We start from the raw sequence: 18,980 nt of genomic DNA, 5'->3' as shown, positions 1-18,980 counted from the left end.
GTGTATTCCAGAGTCCTTTTATCAAAGGAAACGAGCCTGGCCTGGAAGGATTGTTTCAGTCTCGTTTCAGCGCCGTTTCTTCTGCCTCCGAGTTCAATTCCCACCAAGAGGGCTGAAAGGCTCTTACTCTCCCCCTTTTATCCATCCCAGTGATTTGTTGAACGGATCGGAGCCAATTAATCTGGCGGTGACAAGAACCATTGCTGCTGGCTCACTGACCAAGTTCCACAAAAGAGAGGAGCCACGAGCCGAACCGTCACTGCCCACAAATCGATTCTGGAACGATCCCTAAACCGGGGAGGGACGTCGTTTAAAACCTGCGGTTCCTCGCTGTGACGGATGAGCCCAGCGTGGGCGGCAAATCCTGACACGAGACGTTCCCCTGTTTATAGATGAGGATGAAGGAAATAAATGTGCACGCAGAGAAAAGAGCACCAAGTCTTTAGCATGTAATGCTATGCTAAAGAGAACTTAAAGCTCTTTTAATTCAATGCTCCAAAACAGAGTTTTTAGCATGTAAATAAACATTTTTTTTAAAATTTTGTGTGTCATAAATTAAATATAACCAAGATAGCTACATATTTTTATCACGGGTATAACTGTAACAAAGTATAGTGAACTTTTTTAATTTGCTAAACCATCATAAAATGTTAAATTCATACTCCAGACAGGATAAGAATGAATAATACTTTCAACTTTTATTATTTAATCTATTATTAAAACTGGATACATACATTTAACTATCTATTTCTGGATGTTATAAGGTAAGAAAGTACAACTATGGTAAAGAAAATGCCGAGCCACGATGCGTAGCACTACAGAAACACGCAGAGGCGGATGCAAACCTCCTTAAGTGTGTGTTGTGCTCTCTCAGCATCAGAGTTTGATGGATGGTTCCCGAGCGTCTGGAGGTCTCTGTTCACTACGTATGTCGGCGCGGCTCTGTCGTCCCCATAAAAACGCCCGCGCCGGATTAAGGCTCTCACACTCAGGGTACATCACGTTGCCTCACTTCATTACAATAAAAGGATAAACCTGCCTGTGATACGGAAAGTGATCGGCAGGAGGGGGAACCAGACGTGGTCGAACTCTCCTTCCCCTTTTTCTTTAGATTCTGTTTAAAAACTTCGAATCGGGCCGCTAATCTTTGGCTGTTGCTGAGTTTAAGGCTACTGGCAACACAAAGCAACAAGAGACAAATCTGATGAAGTAGGACGCCACAGCGTTGACGGAGCACGTGTCCCATCCGATCCACCGGGAAACACTCTGGTTCCACTTCCTGCGGCTCAAGAACTGTGCTATAGGTGACGTAAAGCAGAGAAAAGAGAACCTGAAAAGAAAATCTTTTTCCGAGCACCATCCCAGGGTGTCGCGGGTGGATGGGCCTAGGCCACACAGGGCTTCCCCACGGCCCCAGCCTTCCCCAGCCTTCTCCTAATAAATGGGATCTGTGATAAATTAAAAGCTGATTATTTTCCTGGAGGGAGAAGTCAAGCTCTCGGCCCCCCAGGCCCCGCAGCAGCGATGATGGATTAGCCTGTACTGTGGACCTACCCGTCCCTGCTGACTGCCGGGACACAGTCGCCAGGGGCCTAAATGGTTTCTACTCGGGTGTCATCTGTGACAACTGGAAATTTATTTGAATAAATGCTATGCCGTCTTTTTAAAGGACAGTTTTATTAGGTTATGGGACGGGTGACAGGTTCTATTTTCTATGATAGATTATTGTTTTTTTTTATTAGTAAAAAAGTCAGAGGTCAACATTTATTTGGTGAATAGGCTGATCGTAGAAACGATGATCGATGTTGTCATTAAACGTCAGTAACGAGAGATGCCCAACTATAGTAATTCTTCATGCAAAAGCCAGTTTGGAAAATAAATTAGCATCCTATTGGAAGACACGGCTCCGTATTCTTGAGAGCAGTGCCATTGGTTGCATGCTCAGGCAAACGCTCCGTGAGCCCCCTCAGAGGGAAGTCTTTTACACCGCCCTCTCGCGTCTTAGCCATTTTCCCTGGGCTGACATCGTTTGGACGACCTACAGCGCGGTTTGTCCAGAGAGATTGTTCCGCTCCAGAAGGAACGGCGGCCTCTCTGTTGTCTTTTCATATCTCAGGTGTCAGAAGCCCACTGTATTTGTCAAGTGCGGAACACTCATTTCCTTCTGTTGAATAGCCATAATTATGCTAATGGGATCATAACTCTAATGATAAAAAGTGCTTTGTAAGCAGGTTGATTGTACAATGTTAATTGGCTGTACTGAAACAGCGAGCAGCGGTTTAAATGCCATGTAGCATTGTGGCCTGCACAAAAGCCTCACGTGACTTACCCTCTGCGACATGCAGAACAGCTTGGCTTCCCTCGACAGCTGATTCCAACCCTCCCGGTACAATCACACACCTTGTTGTCATTAGTAATTTTTCATTAATAATAGTTGCAATCAATCACCCACAACAAGGTTATCTGTCATCAAGCAGTATGTCTGTATGCGTAGGTTTAATTGATGAACCTCATCCTATAAAGTGGTTCATCTCATTAGTCAACATTACAGACGCTGTTAGCGGGAAGCAGAGCTCAGGCGTGCGCCACAGCAGATGGTAATGTGGAGGATTATTTCCTCTGTGAGTCTCCATGTTGACTTTTCTCTGAGTTAGAGGCTTTAAAATGACAAATAAAGCACCATATACACGTAAATGGCAAAAAATAGCCTAGATCTGATGTTTAAATGTAATAAAACTGATGAAACTGGTGTTACAGAAGGCTAATTTCTGTGCTATAGCTTTACATTTTCTTGGCATATTCACCTGTTTTTTTAAACACCCATTTAATTCGCCAGAGCACAACAAACTGTTTTAATATAAATCACCATGATGGTGGACTTTACCAGGCCTACTCAGACAAATTAAATCTTCGATGTAATATTGCCATCACTGCTGTGTTCCTCTTCCCTGACACGACCATTTATCCGACTTTGGAATGCTGCACAGCGGAGCCTGCCAACTCAGACGGACCTGGAACCGCAGGGGCAATAAAAAGTGACATCAGCAATGGGAAAGTTAATAGTGTGTTTCAGATGCACTTTCTGGAGGACGGCGGCAGCAGAGGTCTCCGTCACTGGAAGTGACAGCGGCTGGCACCGTCCCTCTGCCTGTGGAATGCCCTCATGAATTTCACCCTGTTCCCTGTAATAACTAATAAACAGGAGGAGCTTCCACGAGGCTGCGCGTGACACGCTGTCAGGTCTGAGCATCCCCTGCACTCACAGTCAGGCTACAGATCAGAGCAGCGCCTTGTTTTGATGATGCATTTATTCAGAGCAAACTCTGATTGGAGCTGCCATCTCCCCGATGTTGGTGCTTCTGTGAGACATTGTTGTTTCCACGCGCATCATCTGGCTTCTCTTTTTGGCAGTGACAGAAACCATCACGGACAAACAATGTCAACATTATTTACGGTGTCGGACTCGCCGCCTGTAACTCGGTACCTTGTCAGTCGCTTCGCTCCATTCATCCATTTTCTATTAGCAAACATTTATTCTTAATCAGCGTGACGGGGTACAACCTGCACAGGTCACAGGCCCGTCACGTGACTTTTCACTCACACAATATAATAAGTCCAACATGTGTCATTGGCTATTCATAGACTAGATTGAAGCACCAATATTTTAATTGAATTAAAAGACTCTTGGCCCTGTTTGGGCCAAAACCTCTGTTCATGGAGCAGCTGCAGATGTTATTTCCCATGAAAATGGCGTCATTAAAGGGTAAAAGTCGAATCTGTCTTTGAGAGATGCCGGTTCGAAAACATTACTGCACACAAGAACTTTAAAGCAGCCTCGCCAATTTTGCTGAACAAAGAGCAACAACAAATGGGGAAGAGTGGAAAATCTAGACAGCATCCGTGGGAAAATTATTCTAAAATATTCATAAAGGATTGCAGGTTAGTCAACCCGTGATATTAGTCCAAATTGTCTCTCGTACTGCTTTCAGCATCATTTAAACAAAACAGACACGCTCAATTGAGTTAATTAAACGTTAACTTTTGAAGAAAACAAAGGATTGTCTTTCTGAATCCCTTTCAATGCACCTCTGAGCCATAACCAACCAAAAACCTAAAGAATTACTGTCCATCCATGTAAATGGGCGGGTAGGACTCAGGTTCTTTCTCTTCCCTTTGTGACACTTAAACCCCCAGAAGCGAGAGCTGAAAGCAGCAAGTTTCACGCTCCAGCAAAGAGCAATGATCAAATATGTGATATGAGACATGAAAACTGTACAGGGAGAAACTTCAGCAGCTGCACAGATCAGCGCAGAACAGGAAAGAACAGTCGATAATAAGAACACGGCGGGTTTGAGCTGCTCCACCACTGACAGGCAGGAGCAGCAGTCCTGAACGTGTACCGGGTTCAACAAGACACGGTGAGCTCTTCTCCTGAGGAACGTGGGCCCTCGGTAGCGCACGTCAACCCTCGTGACGATTTCCCTCACATTAGCTTAAGAAGGGAATTAGGAGCGGCAGCTATGAGGCTTCCACGGGCAGTCACACAATCGCCAATTAGTGCTAAAGTGTGCTGTAGACGCTGTAATAGCAGCACTGATGGGTGAGTTGGTGTAAAATGTATTCATATTACCCAGATCACAAATAGGCCCAATCATTTAATTAGCTGGTGCATCTCTTTACTTTAATTAAACTTTAATTAAAGTTAATACATGCCGATACTCTAAACTACTGAGATTAAAATACTCCAATGCTAATTAGAGCTCACACGTTAACAGAGAGATAATATTCATCTCTTTCCTTCAGCTAGCTAAGAATGACGGTCAGGGCTTGTTTTTTATAAAGGTGTTTTTTTTACGCCTGTGTGAATGCGCTCACGGTGAAGTTATTCCTGAACTGTATTTAACCAAAATGTCTTTTAATTTCTCTGCACAAAATGATACTATCAGCCAAGTTAAATTGCCAATTACAGAGCTTGTCATCCACACAACTCCAACTGTGCTTATTCACAGCAAAATCAGGACGAGCACTTTCACTCAGCTTCTATCTGGTTTGCTGCAGCCAACGGGGAGAACTGTGAGCTGCGCATTCACACATCATCCTGGAGGACCTTCACACTTTCTGAAATCAACTTCTCACTTGGAGATTCTTTGTAGAAACACCCAAAAGTGTGAGAGCAAAATAACCCAACATTTGCTCGGCATAGACGCATTTACATCCACACACACGCGAAGCGGCTCATGTACACAAATAAAGACGTGTGATGCAGCCGACAGGCTCGGGGGGTGCTCCTGTCTCCTGCATCTTGATGTAGATGGATGCTCTCGGCCGCTGATCCTGAATCAACATTAGGTCATTACAATAAGGAACGTGGCTCAACAAAGCCTGGAGAGTGGAGGGCTTGGGCGGGGAGCTACTCTGGGACCCCTCTGGGGACGCAGCCTTGACACAGTCATCTGTCTCAGTTACACCAGAGTTACTCCAACTGGCACTCGTGCCCACGCAGGCCGGGACGGCCCCCTGACAACCTCTGTTTTGCTGATATTGTATTAAAGAAGCGAACAGAGAAGAGGATAGTAGAGTCAGAATAACAGGTGAGAAAGGATTGTTTTTATATGGGGGGTATTCTTGACCAGCTGCTGAGAAGGTCAGGAATAACCTCCCCTCAGCACAGGTGACCCCCAGGCGTCAGGCGAAGGTAATATGTGCGGTTGGGCATAAACCGGGTCAGAGATGAGACGGGGGGGTATAAGGGCGGGAGTAGGGTGTGACCAAGTTGGGCTCTCATTCACCCCCCCACCAGGAGATGAAGGTGGGGGAAGCCGGTTGTGTTTACGGAGCTGTCAGTCATGTGGGGAAACCTATCCCAGGGGACGCTGGCCACCAGGGCGATGAGAAAATAATAGCCCCTTCTGTCAGGGCTCGCGGGGACAAAGTCTGATGGACACCAGCGGGAAGCAGGGGACAGAATTTGTCCTCTGCTTGGATACTGGCAGGACACATATTCTCACAAAGAGGTCAGGGAGGAGGAACAATAGACCCGTATTGTCAATACCCCTCTAAAAATTGCCGATGTTTGCGAGTTGCTCTATAAAATGGTGAAGATGAACAGAATAGTAGAACTTGTGCATCTCTGTTGGCTCCTCATAGATGTGGCTACCCCACGTCTACTCGGCGCTCCCAAATCTTTGAACTTGAAAACCTGAGCATCTTTTCCTTAGCCAAGGATGCCGAGACCCACACTGAAACTAATAAGTACCTGAGAGGAGCAACTGTGGGACACTGCAATATGGTGCCGAACTACCACTTTTGCACTGTTTAAAAGAGCTTTGATGTGGCCCTCGGCGGGGAGAAGGCGAGAAAACCGGGGCCCCGTGCACGAGATCTGACTTTAAATCAGGTTGGGCCGCTATTAAAATGGCGGAGAGGTAGCCGAGCGGAGCTGATCATTAGTGCAAACACTCAGAAATCATCGGGGTAGCATCTGCTTTCTACGCATCCTTCACATCAATGATGAGAGCGGGCAGTAGGCCTCGGGGAAGACGAGGTGGGGGTCTGTGGAAGGTTATCCCCTGTCCCTTACCATGAATAACAATCTCCACCTACAGGTAATTAAAGGGGACAAACGATGTTCACAGGCCAGCGCCAGCCTATCCTTAAACAAATCTACTGGTGCCGTGTACACAGGAAGAGAAATGGTCTCTCCACGCGTTGTCCAAGGAAGCATAATGACCATTGATTTTAAGTGGAGCGGAAGAGATCCGATTCCTCTATAGTGTGTATCCCTTACATAAATTAATCCACGTATCGTTTTATCTGCCAGGCTTAATGCAATGCGGCACATTTATTCTTAATCTCTCCTGCCTTTTGTCTCCGCCAGGATGAGAAGACAAGTGCTCTCCAGCGATGCCCTGTGTCTACCCTGCACCACCGCTGATCTCACAGGCACACATATGTGGTCTTACGGGAAAAATGTAGACAATTTTTAAAGACAGCGAGTAAGAAAAATCCCAGGGTTGTAATGGAGAATTGCTACTATTACTGTTAGATGTTCTTTTCCACCAAAAATCCATCTGTCTGCTGCGACGCTTTGGAGTGCAGCAAGGTTAGAAATCACGTTAATGCGCTGTAGTATAACAGCATATTGTAATTGTATTGAAAAGGTCATGAAATATAAGAGATCAGGGGTGATGTGTGTATTTAGTGTGTAGTAAATCGTAGATTAACCCTAGTGGATGACACAGGCTGATGTAGCAATGCTCATCTGCTTGCTAATTGCTCTTTATTCCATTGGAGACGTATTTAAATACATTAAAATACACATAACTATACTATAAATGCATTATTTGTTAGCACTTCTGGATAAAAGTTCCAAGTCGGCCATTTTGTGATTGATGATTTCAGAAGAACTGAGAGATTATTAGATTTATTCGAGGTGATCAGACACCCCCTCCGTATTATAGTTATTGTTTATGTGGCCACGGCAGGACACATTCAAATTGAAAGACCTTTAAAAACCTTGGAGGAAAAAAAAGAAAAAGAAAAACTCACTGTTCAGTGTCTCCCACTGAGATCCAAGCTGTTTTTATGACTTTAAAACCTGCTAAATAATTCAGAACCCTGCAGGGGGAAGAAATACAAAAATAATAGACCACCAATGCCCCTCCAAACAATGGGGGGTGCGCCTCAGCCTCAGGGATGGCCAGCCTGAGTTATGGAAACAGCGTAGTGAGGAGAAACACCGTGTCACGCCAACACAGAAGCCACATTACAGGTGAACAATTAATTATAATGACACAACTACAGCAAAGAGAAGACTGTGAGGTGGTGCATGTTGATAACAGAAGGTAGGTGACATTTATTTGGAGTGAGAGTGCAGAGGCAGCGCGCAGGCCGGGATTTGATCACATGACAGCTCCCAGCAAATGTAAAACAAGCACCTCAGGAGTCGATCACACGGGCTTTCACCCACTCCCTTAATGCCACGAGCTGCCTTTCGGGCTTTATAACATTTGTCACGGTGCAGTTTTCGGACCGGGCGTCTCGAGGATCGAGACCGCACATGTTTGTATTAAGGCAAGTCACGGAGCAGTAAACCCCCACCGCTGCTCCCATTTCACACTTTTCGGAGACGCACATCGGGATGGTACAGATTTAGGGACGGAGCGGATTCCTTTTTCATGTGGGGGCACGTTCACACGCCGCTAATGCAAAACAAACTGCATCAGTTTACGTGCATGGAACACTAGAAGGAAGCGGCAAGAGAATAGATCAAAATCCAAACTCTTATGGGCACACACACACACAGACACACACACACACACACAGGAGCTTGTTATGGCATGTGGAACTGCATATGTAAAGTAATTATAAATTCTAATCCTCTTGTTCCAAACTCCGGATGAATGTCAGACCCCTGCCAGCAAACATACCCCGACTCCCTCTAGACATGACTAATTGACTTGCCACCATGGGTGAACGACATGCCATCCGGGAAGGGGGGGGGGGGCACCATAATAGCCGTGTCACGAGGGAATGATGAGATCTGCCGACAGCCAGCAGCACTCGACCTTTTTTTTTCCCAGCGAGAGGTCAGGGGGTCAGAGGGAACAGGATCTCCCGGTTGTCGGGCCCACAGCCCCGGGGGTCTTCTGGGGGATGAGCCAGAAACTGAGAGGAGCTGGAGGTTTTCAATCAGGCAGCCTTGCAGGACAGTGATTTCATTGGGAATGACATCGGAATGAAAAATAAAAACAATAAAACAGAAATCAATCGTCGGCAGCCCCGGGCATTTAAACACCTCCAGGGTGGAGGGAGGATGGAGAGAAATGGCAACTTCCTTCATCTTCTTCACCAGCAAAAAGGGTGTTATTGCCTCCAAAGCTGACATGTTGTTCTGTGATACACATAATTTTGTTTGATGAAATCTATTAAGGCTGTGACTCAGCTGCCACGCACAAAACTCCACATCTGCCCATAAGCCTCAAATTTACCATGAAGGCATGCTAGTCCCCCCCCCCCCCCCCTCCCCCCCACCCCCCCCCCCCCCCCCCCTGTGGATTACAGGGTTTTACCCAGGCAACCAGACATGTGTGACGAGTTCGCACATCATTCCACAAAAGAGACTCAGACAGAAAGATTTTTTGTTTCTGGTAAGAAAAGCTGCTTGCTTTTGTATTGTGTTCTAATTAGCTGTCTTGAGCCTGTCGGATATGTCATATTCAGGATGTGATCATGACAAAGAACATGAGAACACGCTGACGAGCAGAGCAGATATTTGGTGAAAGGGAACAGATATCCCTCCGACAGCGTTTTGGGTTTCTTTATTCTGGGTTTTATGTAATAAATGGGACGCAAACACAAAAGAATGATAATGGAATCACATTAATATGACAGAAAGAGAATCCTAGGTGAAGATCCAGAAATAACTCTGGGTGCAAACCAATTTTTCACAGCAGGATTTGAGAGGGGGGCTGCGATGAAAAAGTGAAAGTGTTGCCTTCTTTTGAATATACAGGCAGATGAAAAGAGCAGAAGCCTGGTGAGAAACGCTGCCCCAAACTCACACATCACAGAGGGGTAAATATTTCTGGAACATGTTGAGGAAAAGCAGAAAACCCGAATCAACACCAGCCTGCACCCATCCCTCAGAGCGCTGTTGTAAATTTCATCTTCTGCATTAGAGGCAGAGGCAATCGGTCAGAGAAGAGGCTCCTTACGGTTCCTGACAGAGACTAATGCACAGAAACCAGCACATTCAAGGCTCTCGCCAACATGGAAAGATCTTATTTGCTCTGTGAAATGCTCATCCTGAAGGTATCACTGTCAAATATGTGCACGCAGCAGCAGAGACAGAGACCAGCAGGCTTTTCTCTGCATATTCAACATCGATTGATTTGTTGTCTCTTGCTGTCCCCGCTAAGATCCTTCTCTTGGTGGGACTGAATTACATCTCTCCCTAACCCTCCTGTAAACCCTACAAGAGCCACTTAACACGGGCAGCCTTTAACTTTTCCAGTCAGCCCTCCGGTCCTGCCGGGGCCATGTGGGAAAGTTTTCAGCACCAGGATCCGGGGACAGCTCCGTCAGAACGGCAGCCGCGTCCTGTCAATCACGCTGACGGACACATCTGTCACCTGTGTGACAGACACAGATTGATGGAGGGTATGAACGCGCGCGTAGGATCAGGCTGAAGGTCCGAGGGGCCCCATCTTGCGCAATGCGCTGAGACGTTTGTCCGTTAAGGTGCCGCCGTTACGCATCGTGTGCTGGACACGGACGCGCTCTGAAAACTGCAGCGCAGCTGGTGTGAATCATGCAGACAATAGCGCGCACCGACACGGGTTCCTGACCAAACTGCTGCGCCCCGTGGAAGTAGGAGCCCAACTTACCTCTGCGGAAGGATGCGAAGTCCGTCGCAGGTGTTTGTCCCTTAAAATCAGAAGTGATCCATCCCAGCGACTCTGTCAAACTTTTATTCACCGTGCTAATGTCTGACCTACAAGTGAGTGAAATCTGCCTGCCCCCCCAACCTTTTTTATTTATTTTTTTTAGAAATACTGCATTGTCAAACGGAATTAAAGCAGGGTCCTCAGATGGAGCTTATCCTCCGAGGTGGGATAAAAAAGGAGCGTATCCTGTGCCCGAGAACACAGCGCAGTTAGTGCAGCTGTGAGGAGCCAGCGCATACAAATGTGTCCATGCTGCTTCTCCTGCAGGGAGCAGCCGCATCAGCCTCCCTGGGTCCTAAAGCTGCGCTAAACTAATGACACCGCCATCATCGTCCGTCCTCGTCCGGCTGTGGCCGAGTGCGCTCTTGAAATGATTGATTTGCAGAACCGGAACTGTGTTTCCTGTACTTAAAAAATAAATAAATTTTAAAAAAAAATTCCAAACAGGCACAACTATATTTACTCCTTCACCCGATCAAATACCCTGCGGCCAACTTTCAATATGATAGATGGAAATATTAAAGCTATTTGAAGGTTTGAAATGTCGCAGAATATTGACGCGTTTTGGGGCCAAATAGACGTTCAACGTGGATTCATCCGCAGAGAACAAGCTTTCTCATCTTCTCTCCCAAAGCTGATGAGCACAATGGTGCATAATTGTGGCCACTGCAGTCAAACCTTCACCATATGTCAATTTTTTTTCCCCAAAAATTACAAAAATAATTGCTAAAAAGGGGGCGGGGCGATTAATCATTGCCACCTCAGCCCCCTCACGCCTCTCATGCATTTTAAACGGTACTAAACACCCTTGAAGGGGAGGCTAAAGCTCACACTATTGTTGTCTGGAGGAAGTTACAGCATGAAACTGATTTTTGGAAAATCCGCAGCACAAAGGAGTGATGGATTACAATTAAAGCCTTTTTTTGTGGTGCCGTATCCGTCTGGAAAATAGTCCTCGAACAAAGAAATCTATTTGGATTGAAAATTGAATTTCTGTATTGATGCATTTATGTATTCCATCATCCTCTTGGATCAGTCCATCCAATCATACATTATGCGTCCCATTTCTTTTCCTCCCCTCCTGCCTATCCAGTGCCGTTTTACACTCTGAAAGTACTTTTTTTAAAATCTCATGTATTTCTATGAGGGCAAATACTGTTGAAACCTCCCCTCCTGTCAATCACGGCCAGTCTTTCAAATTGAGTAGGCATTCAGAATGCTGCTTTCCCTTTTCCCTGCATCTTAACAGGTCTGCCTGCTGTGGCTGTGCAGAGGTCGTGTCCATGGGGACTGGAGAACTCCCATCAGTCCTTAGTATACACACGTCCTCATAATCCAACATGCAGACCTTTAGCAAGACCATCAAATTGCACGTTTGGTTGGTCCGGTGGATGCTTGAATCAAAGTAACGTGAGGTGTTGTGTGTTCAGTTGTTTAAAAAACAATTATGCACCATTATATTTCAGGGTAATTGGTTTCAAGGTCCCAGCATGGAGGTTAACATGACAAATGACTGTCAATATTAAAGCGGACAACTGCAAACTGCTGAAGTAAAGCCAATAAAAGGAGACCAATGAGTAGCACAGGTGTGAACAGAGCCAGGAACACCATGCAGAAGTAAAGGGAGCAAGTTATGAATAAAAAAGGACCAGAATAAGGCTGAGGAAAATGAGAAATGCTCTAAATAAGAGCAGAGCTGTTATAGAAGATAAATAAAGTTCATGTTGCTCCCTTTGGGGGTAGAGGTTTGAACATTTCCTCAGCATTAGCACTTATTAGCTGAAAGAGATTGTTCACCCAAAATGGAAAACTCACTATTCATTCCTTTCTTATCTAAATGTCAAAACAGCATTAAGTTTAAATTGTGTTTTAAATTTTGTTTTTTTTTTATACCCAAATCTCAGTGGTGTCCTTGTCTGTGCACAAATAGCTACAATAGATCTGAGCTTTTTTTGCGTGTGTCTGGTGGCTTCTTAGGGATCACACAGAAAGAAGCTATGCAGCATATTTAGCCCAGAGACACAGCCAAAAGCCTTTGGTTTCAACTTGACTTTCAGTCTTCCTGTTTTGGCTGAAAGGACGTTTATTTTGAACACGTCTCATCAGCGTGATGCTGGTTTGTACATAATGGGTTAAATTTACATTTTAAGGTGAGATGTGCACAAATTTGGTCTTTTATAACATTGAAATTCTTTGTCTTGTCCCCAAAGACGGGATCTGCTATTGTGCAGTGTTGGATGCTAGTTTACACCAAAATTTATTCCAGGTTCTCTGACAGATGTTTCACACATGCAGGAAGCAGATGGAGATGGAGCAGTTAAGGTGAAGGGCACACCCTTGAGTTTCATATGACACGAGCTCCCTCCTCTATGGTTAGAGTGGGTGGAGCTTGATGATTGACCACACTGGTGCGGATAAAATTGGTCCATCAAGCAGAAGATCAACCGATTCTACCACCCTTCCATTTTTAAGGTATTCAGTGCAAATATGAATTTAAACACAAATTCAATGCGTAATTGTAAGACAAACAAGGACATTTTTTTTGTAAAGTACTGTGAGTGAGGCTAATTGGAGGGGGTGCTATACCTATATGGCCCAATAGAGGGCAGAGTCACTGTGAGTTAAGATTATTAAATTTAATTTCAAGAAAAGAACTTCTCCAGGATTGCAGCCAAGATGTATCGACATCTTTTTCTTTTATGTTCTGCGAAGCTTGCACTATTGAATAACCACCGTTAGCATATTAAAATCACACTTGATGAAGAGATCAATGAAGAAGCGCATGCTTTCATTGGAGCTACCTTGCAGCAGTAACTCTGAGCGTCTCTTTGAATGTGCCAGCTCGTGTGTGCGTGCGCGCGCACGGCTTCACAACAGATGGTCCTGAAGCAGAAGCAGCTGCAGATGGACATTAGTCGACTTGAACGCTAACTTGGCGACGGACGGACACGGGTCAGCTTCCGAGGAAGGCAGCCACATGTTCAGTTTAACCAGCCAGAAATGTCACGCTGTTTTTTTTTCGCCTGAAATGTCCACCCACGTGCGCGCTCACACAGACGTGCATGGGTCAGAATGAAGCCTGGCATTAGTGTGACCCCAGGTGACCCGAAATTGATGTTAAACGGTGGAAAAGAGTGCAGATATCATGGATGGAAACCATGAGTCCATGTAAGACGTAACCTCTGAGGATGGCAGAGCTAAAGCTGTGCACTCAAATGAAAAGGACCAATTAGATAGTTTTTTCTTTCATTTTCTTTCTTTTTTTTTTTTTAGCTGTAGCCCACTGTGGGGGAGTAAACACTGTCCTTGTTAGCACATGTCCAAGATGTCATAGTTTGCACAAGTCTGGCAACAAACCTTTTTATCTAAAAAAAAAAAAAACTTTCCTGTGCATTTTAGAAGGAAAAATTGCAACTTATACTGTCAGAAGGCCTTTAAAGTGGAATGCACAGCATTTTAGCTACATTTTAGATGGCTTAGAATAAAAATACAAGGGTGTTGTAGCAGCCAAACTGTGGGGTGTTATTAAGTAGTCAAACATCATCAAAGCTGCCACGAGTAATTATGGGTATTCTGGATTCAAAATATTTTATCTGAAAAGAATAAAAATCTACGGTATCTGCGGCATCATTAACGTCTGCTTTGGAGCGACAGTCTGGGCAAATGATCCATTAATCCACCTTATTAATTGTAGAGAATGGATTTATCGTGCAGAAACATATCTTTTCCTTTCAGACGCGTTCCCAGATGGATTTTTGGACTTCCCAACCTCAAAGAACCAACATTTGAAATGCTGAAATGTCACAAACAGATGCCATCTTTTCACAGACCCCTGATCAACCAAACTTCCCTGCATCCAAAGTGGAAAGAGCCGCTGCCACAGATCTCTTCTGGCTGTCAATGTCTAGCTATAAAAAGGACCAGGCGCAGTGGGGCCCTTTGAAAGCCTCTTGGCTCAGAGCTCAGTGGGATAAAAACACCAACCGCAGCCTGTGTCAGTGGTTCTCATCTTCCATCCCCTCTTTGTACACGGCTGTGCTGCGAAGCCTGTCCTGGGGTGGTCTTCCGTCTGGATGGAGGGCAGAAGGTCTTCAGACATGCGAGCTGCTGATGTTTTTTAATTCCCTGCATTTTTATTTTCCGGGCCGTTTGTCCCAGTTACCACCAGGACGCCATGGAGCCATTCTCTGGTGAGTCAGCATCTTGCGCTGAATTCCCCCCCAAAATCCTGCCTGATAAATAATCCAGTGACCTTCCCGTCTCCCCGCTTCCAGCCTTCTGTGCGATTGCGGAGTGTTTCAGTTGCAGCCGCTTTGTCTGTTCAACAGCTTTTACAAAAAAGCAGCAGTAGGTCCAATGATGTCGATGACTGACAGCCGGGGCCTCAATAATGTGAATATTGCCACTATTGTTTTCACACATTTGCCTTCCAGTCAATTTTAAATGATTGTTCGACTTTTTTCCAATGAAATACAATAAAGTTCCATCTCAGGTCTCTGTGCAGATACTCAAACACAGATGTGCAAACAGCAATAACTCTTGCGTTGTGTCCAGCTGTGCGAGGCCATAACACCAGCCGAGCAGGCTGAGCGCCGTCGCTCACTCGACCAGAACCGCCAGCGAGTTATCATTAATGCCACTTCGACTGTGATAACAATTGGAAATATCTGTGAAAAGGTTTCGTAGCTTTTGCAACTGCAATAATTGTGCGTATTTCTGGATCTAGATTGGGTTTTTATTATGGCTTCAACAGTGCGAAGGAAAATCTATTGGCATTGAGTGTTTTATAGGCATCATCAAAGTTTTAGCATTCACCTGATGTGGTCACGGCAGTGTGGGGGCAATATAGGCCAATTGCTGTCTCCAGCAGCAAATAGCTTCTTGTAATGGAAGTTAATAATGGTTTGGGGTTAAATTACAAACCACGTCTGAATGGATCCACATCAAGTTCCAAACAGGTGCTTTTGTGTTGACAGGCCGAGGGCGCTGGTGAATGCACAGGCGTTTAACTCGAGTCCCCAGCTTTTCAAGAAAAAGGCCCGCTGCTCCTGCAAGGGCAAATTCCCATTTAGGAGGGAGCCTTGGTGCAGAGAGAAGAGGGGGGAAAGGTCACGAGCTGCGTGGGGGTGGATTAATGTCAGGTGAGTGCTGGTCTATAGAGCAGGACTGATCCCTCATCAACAAGTCAAAGTAGAAAATATCATTCAGCACATCTGTCTGGGGGGGTTTACCTGTTCAAATATTTATTCTCACCTCTCATTACCGTGTCTCATCCACGCGGAGGCAAAATTAACAAGGGTGCTATCACTGTTGGGTATATTACGCCCGGTATTGACTGTTTACATTACTGTTAGCATATAATGCTAACAGACGTTAAATTGTTTTCAGCGTGGGCGTAGACTAATGGTGTGGCTCTGCAGGAGAGAGGGGCTGCACCAGTGCAGGCCTCTGCTCCAGTGGGATCAGACCTGCTCATCAGACATCAACTATTGATCTATGGACGCATCTGGGAGAAGGTGCTGAACTGAAAGCTAAAGAATGAGGGATCCCAGGAAACCCTGGAGCTGAGTCTGATGCTTTAATAATAAAATACTGCTTTTTTTTTGCAGTTTGGGGAAATTATCCTTAACATATAATTCACCTGTCTGCAGATTTATGTACCTTTAACAGCTTAAGGGAGATGCTAAAGCTGTTTCAGGGACATAGAGTCAAGATGCTGATCAGGATCAATCAAGATGCCTTTGTTTCCACTGGGCTATTTCAACAGTGCGTGTCCAGATCCAAAGATTTTGTTGAACGTTTCCAATAATCAGCTCATCTAATTAACCTTGTTATTGCAGAGGAATGTGGCAGGTTAGGTCACTGGGAAAGTCGGTCGGTTTATTGTAATTCACATTCTGCTCTGGAAGCAAAAGTATAAATGTGGACAGTCACGTAAATCTGCAAAAGCGGCTCTCGCTGAGACACTTTCAGGGGGTGAGGAAGGGGCAACGGACTGTGGGCACTTTATTCATGACGGAGAGGGAATCCTGTTCACTAAATAATGGAGGAAAAAAGGATCTTTTTGGTTTGGGTTTTTGGGGGATAAATGAGCCTTTTTGGTAAAATGTTTTCAGACAAAGTCCTTTGGAGTCTGAAGCTGAGCAAACAGGACAAGATGAAAGTGATTTATTTATTTCTAACCACAAAGATCTTCCTCTTCAATCAAAAGCAACATGTTTTCTCAGCCTGGCTTTGATCACGCTGCTGAAGGTGTCTATTCAACTCAAAGAACAAATGCATTCTCACATCCCTCATATATGTGACTCAAAACACGTACAAGAGTCCTGCGGAGTCTTTGAACTTCGGACAGATGCTGCGCCAGAAGAAGCAGCAAACTCGGCTCTATTAGCGCGTTAGCCAGCAGACATAATGTGCGAGCAGGTTAGCAGGAATACTAACAGGTTCCTCAACCAGTCGTAGCTGGAACTTATCAGCGGCAGAATTGCTCCAAAGTGGAGCTTTTGCCCTGTGATAAAGCGAGGATGAAGGGTGAAGATGAGAAACAGTTATTGATTGATGGTCCCTTTATCTGCTCCAACCCCGATCATCACACGATGCAATCTAATGGGGTCCAGACCGGTGCAAAGGGCTGATGGGTTTTTTTTTTCTTTCCTTTTTTGAACATGTTTTCTTTAATGTGATGTTGAGTCTTGTGTTCGGAGATATTCATCTCCTCTCTGGTGGGCCGGAAAAGGCGCTAGCAGACCGACCCAGTTAACAACTGGTTAAACTTACTCTGTCATTTAAAACAAGATGTGTCGTGCTGTAGCAAAGCATTACACACAGCGAAAAATGCACAGTAGAGTTGTTTATGTTCTCTCCCACTTTGCTGCATGTTTAGATATTTTTACAATCAGTTGCACTGCCCCCTACAGGCCGGTCAAAGGTAAGCATAAGCAAACACAGTTCATCCTGCCGGCAAACTAAAACCGTGAGCAGCAAGACATGCAAACATTGGCAGCGGAGTGATGCACGCCATATTCTGTGGATCTGTTGCACGTTTCACCTGCAAATGGCGGCCATAAACAAACGCTGGCTGAACAAGCTGCTGAGAGGACTCGCAGCAACATTTCGTGGTTCCTCTGACACCCAGCGTGCTCTCACTCTCTAGAGTTGACCTTCATCCCGCCTCGCTGATCGCGCCTAAATCAAAAACATACTGCCTGGCCCCTCTCAGCTACAGCTTATTACGTGTGATTGCCTGGGCAGAATGCAAAGGGTGGATTGAATTTGCATCACCATTCAATAAACAGGAAGCATTGGTGTCCTGGGAGATGTGCGGCTTATAACGAGACAACGCTAAAGAAAATACACACATCCGAAACACTCACAACAGTGCAATGCTTCATGCTATGGTATATGGAACGAGGAGAGCCCATGTGGTTTGAGGTGGATATCAATTAAAATGATGTATGGTCTCAGCATCCTCTAATTGGGACATGGTGAGGTGCTTAATAACACACATTAGACCCCTAATTAAGAGAAAACTGAGCCGCACCCCATTGTTTGAAAATCAACATGGTGGATTTGGTGGATAAATAACCCCACTTCAGGCTTCTTATTTGCCTTTCCTCCTTTTTTGTGTGTGTTGGAGTTGTGGTTTATGGAGCTCCGGAGATGGACTGGACACGTGTGTCAGTGAGAAACAGCATTATGGGATGATTAAAGCGGCCTCTCCACAAATTGTTTAAGATTTCTGAGGTACTCCTCAGGAGATAATCATTTTTTAAAGAAAGGGAGTTGCGTTTGCTTCAAATGCCAATTCAGCCGCAGTGTCCATCCCAATAAAGCAACTAAACCTTTTTACTCAGCAGCAGGTGACTTCTGTCATGGATAATTGGAACGGGTATGAAAATGACTGCATGACCTTTCCTGGAATTTATTAGTTTGAGAAACGGCAGAAAAGCAAAATTGATGTAGAAACTTGACAGTTTCTTATGCGCTCTCATATCGCAGGTTGGTGGATAACACAAAAAGATGCTCGTTTGAAGCTACGCTGTGACTATTTCTGCGGGAGGTCAGGATCCTGGAGTCATGCGTGCACGCCGACTCCGGTGTAAAATCCCCTCCGAGCACATTTTATGGATTGGAGAACCGTTTGACAAGCAGCTGTGTCAGTATAAAGGATGGTTTGTTTGACGGTTCCTGGTCTGAGCGGCTGAGCTGCTCCTATAAACACGCACTGCAATTTAGCCCAAGGTGTGATCTGGAAAGGTTATCCAATCACCTCTCAGAGAGCGCCTCTCAAAATGAACGGGTGCTGCGGCCGGTGCAGCTTCCATGGAAACTTTCTGGTGATTTTATTTTATTTCCTTCACCGTATTCCTAAACAATCAAAGAAGGGCTGGAAATTTAGTTCTGCACCTTCTCTCACATTCAAAAAAAGAAAAGAGGATAAACACTTATATATTGATTGCCACCTCACTTTTACAGTACTGGTTATCTATATGGTAATGCAGGGCTGCATGTCTCATTTTTCCCCTCATCTTT

The 18,980-nt window shown here is 45.1% G+C and overlaps 1 protein-coding gene across 2 annotated transcripts in view; it reads right to left on the bottom strand.

Moving 5' to 3' along the window:
• The window catches only part of robo1 (roundabout, axon guidance receptor, homolog 1 (Drosophila)), a 143,278-nt gene extending 132,563 nt beyond the window's left edge, over positions 1-10,715 (bottom strand). The window contains exon 1 of one of the 2 annotated variants that reach the window (XM_029843378.1): positions 10,389-10,715. The gene's annotated coding sequence lies outside the window, so the exon portion shown is untranslated. The remainder of the gene's footprint in view (positions 1-10,388) is intronic. The other variant, XM_029843380.1, reaches the window with a different exon arrangement.
• Positions 10,716-18,980: the final 8,265 nt, after the last annotated feature.

This window comes from Takifugu rubripes, chromosome 11 (assembly GCF_901000725.2).
Source record: "Takifugu rubripes chromosome 11, fTakRub1.2, whole genome shotgun sequence".
Lineage (NCBI taxonomy): Eukaryota > Metazoa > Chordata > Actinopteri > Tetraodontiformes > Tetraodontidae > Takifugu > Takifugu rubripes.
This window is presented reverse-complemented; position numbering and strand designations above follow the sequence as displayed.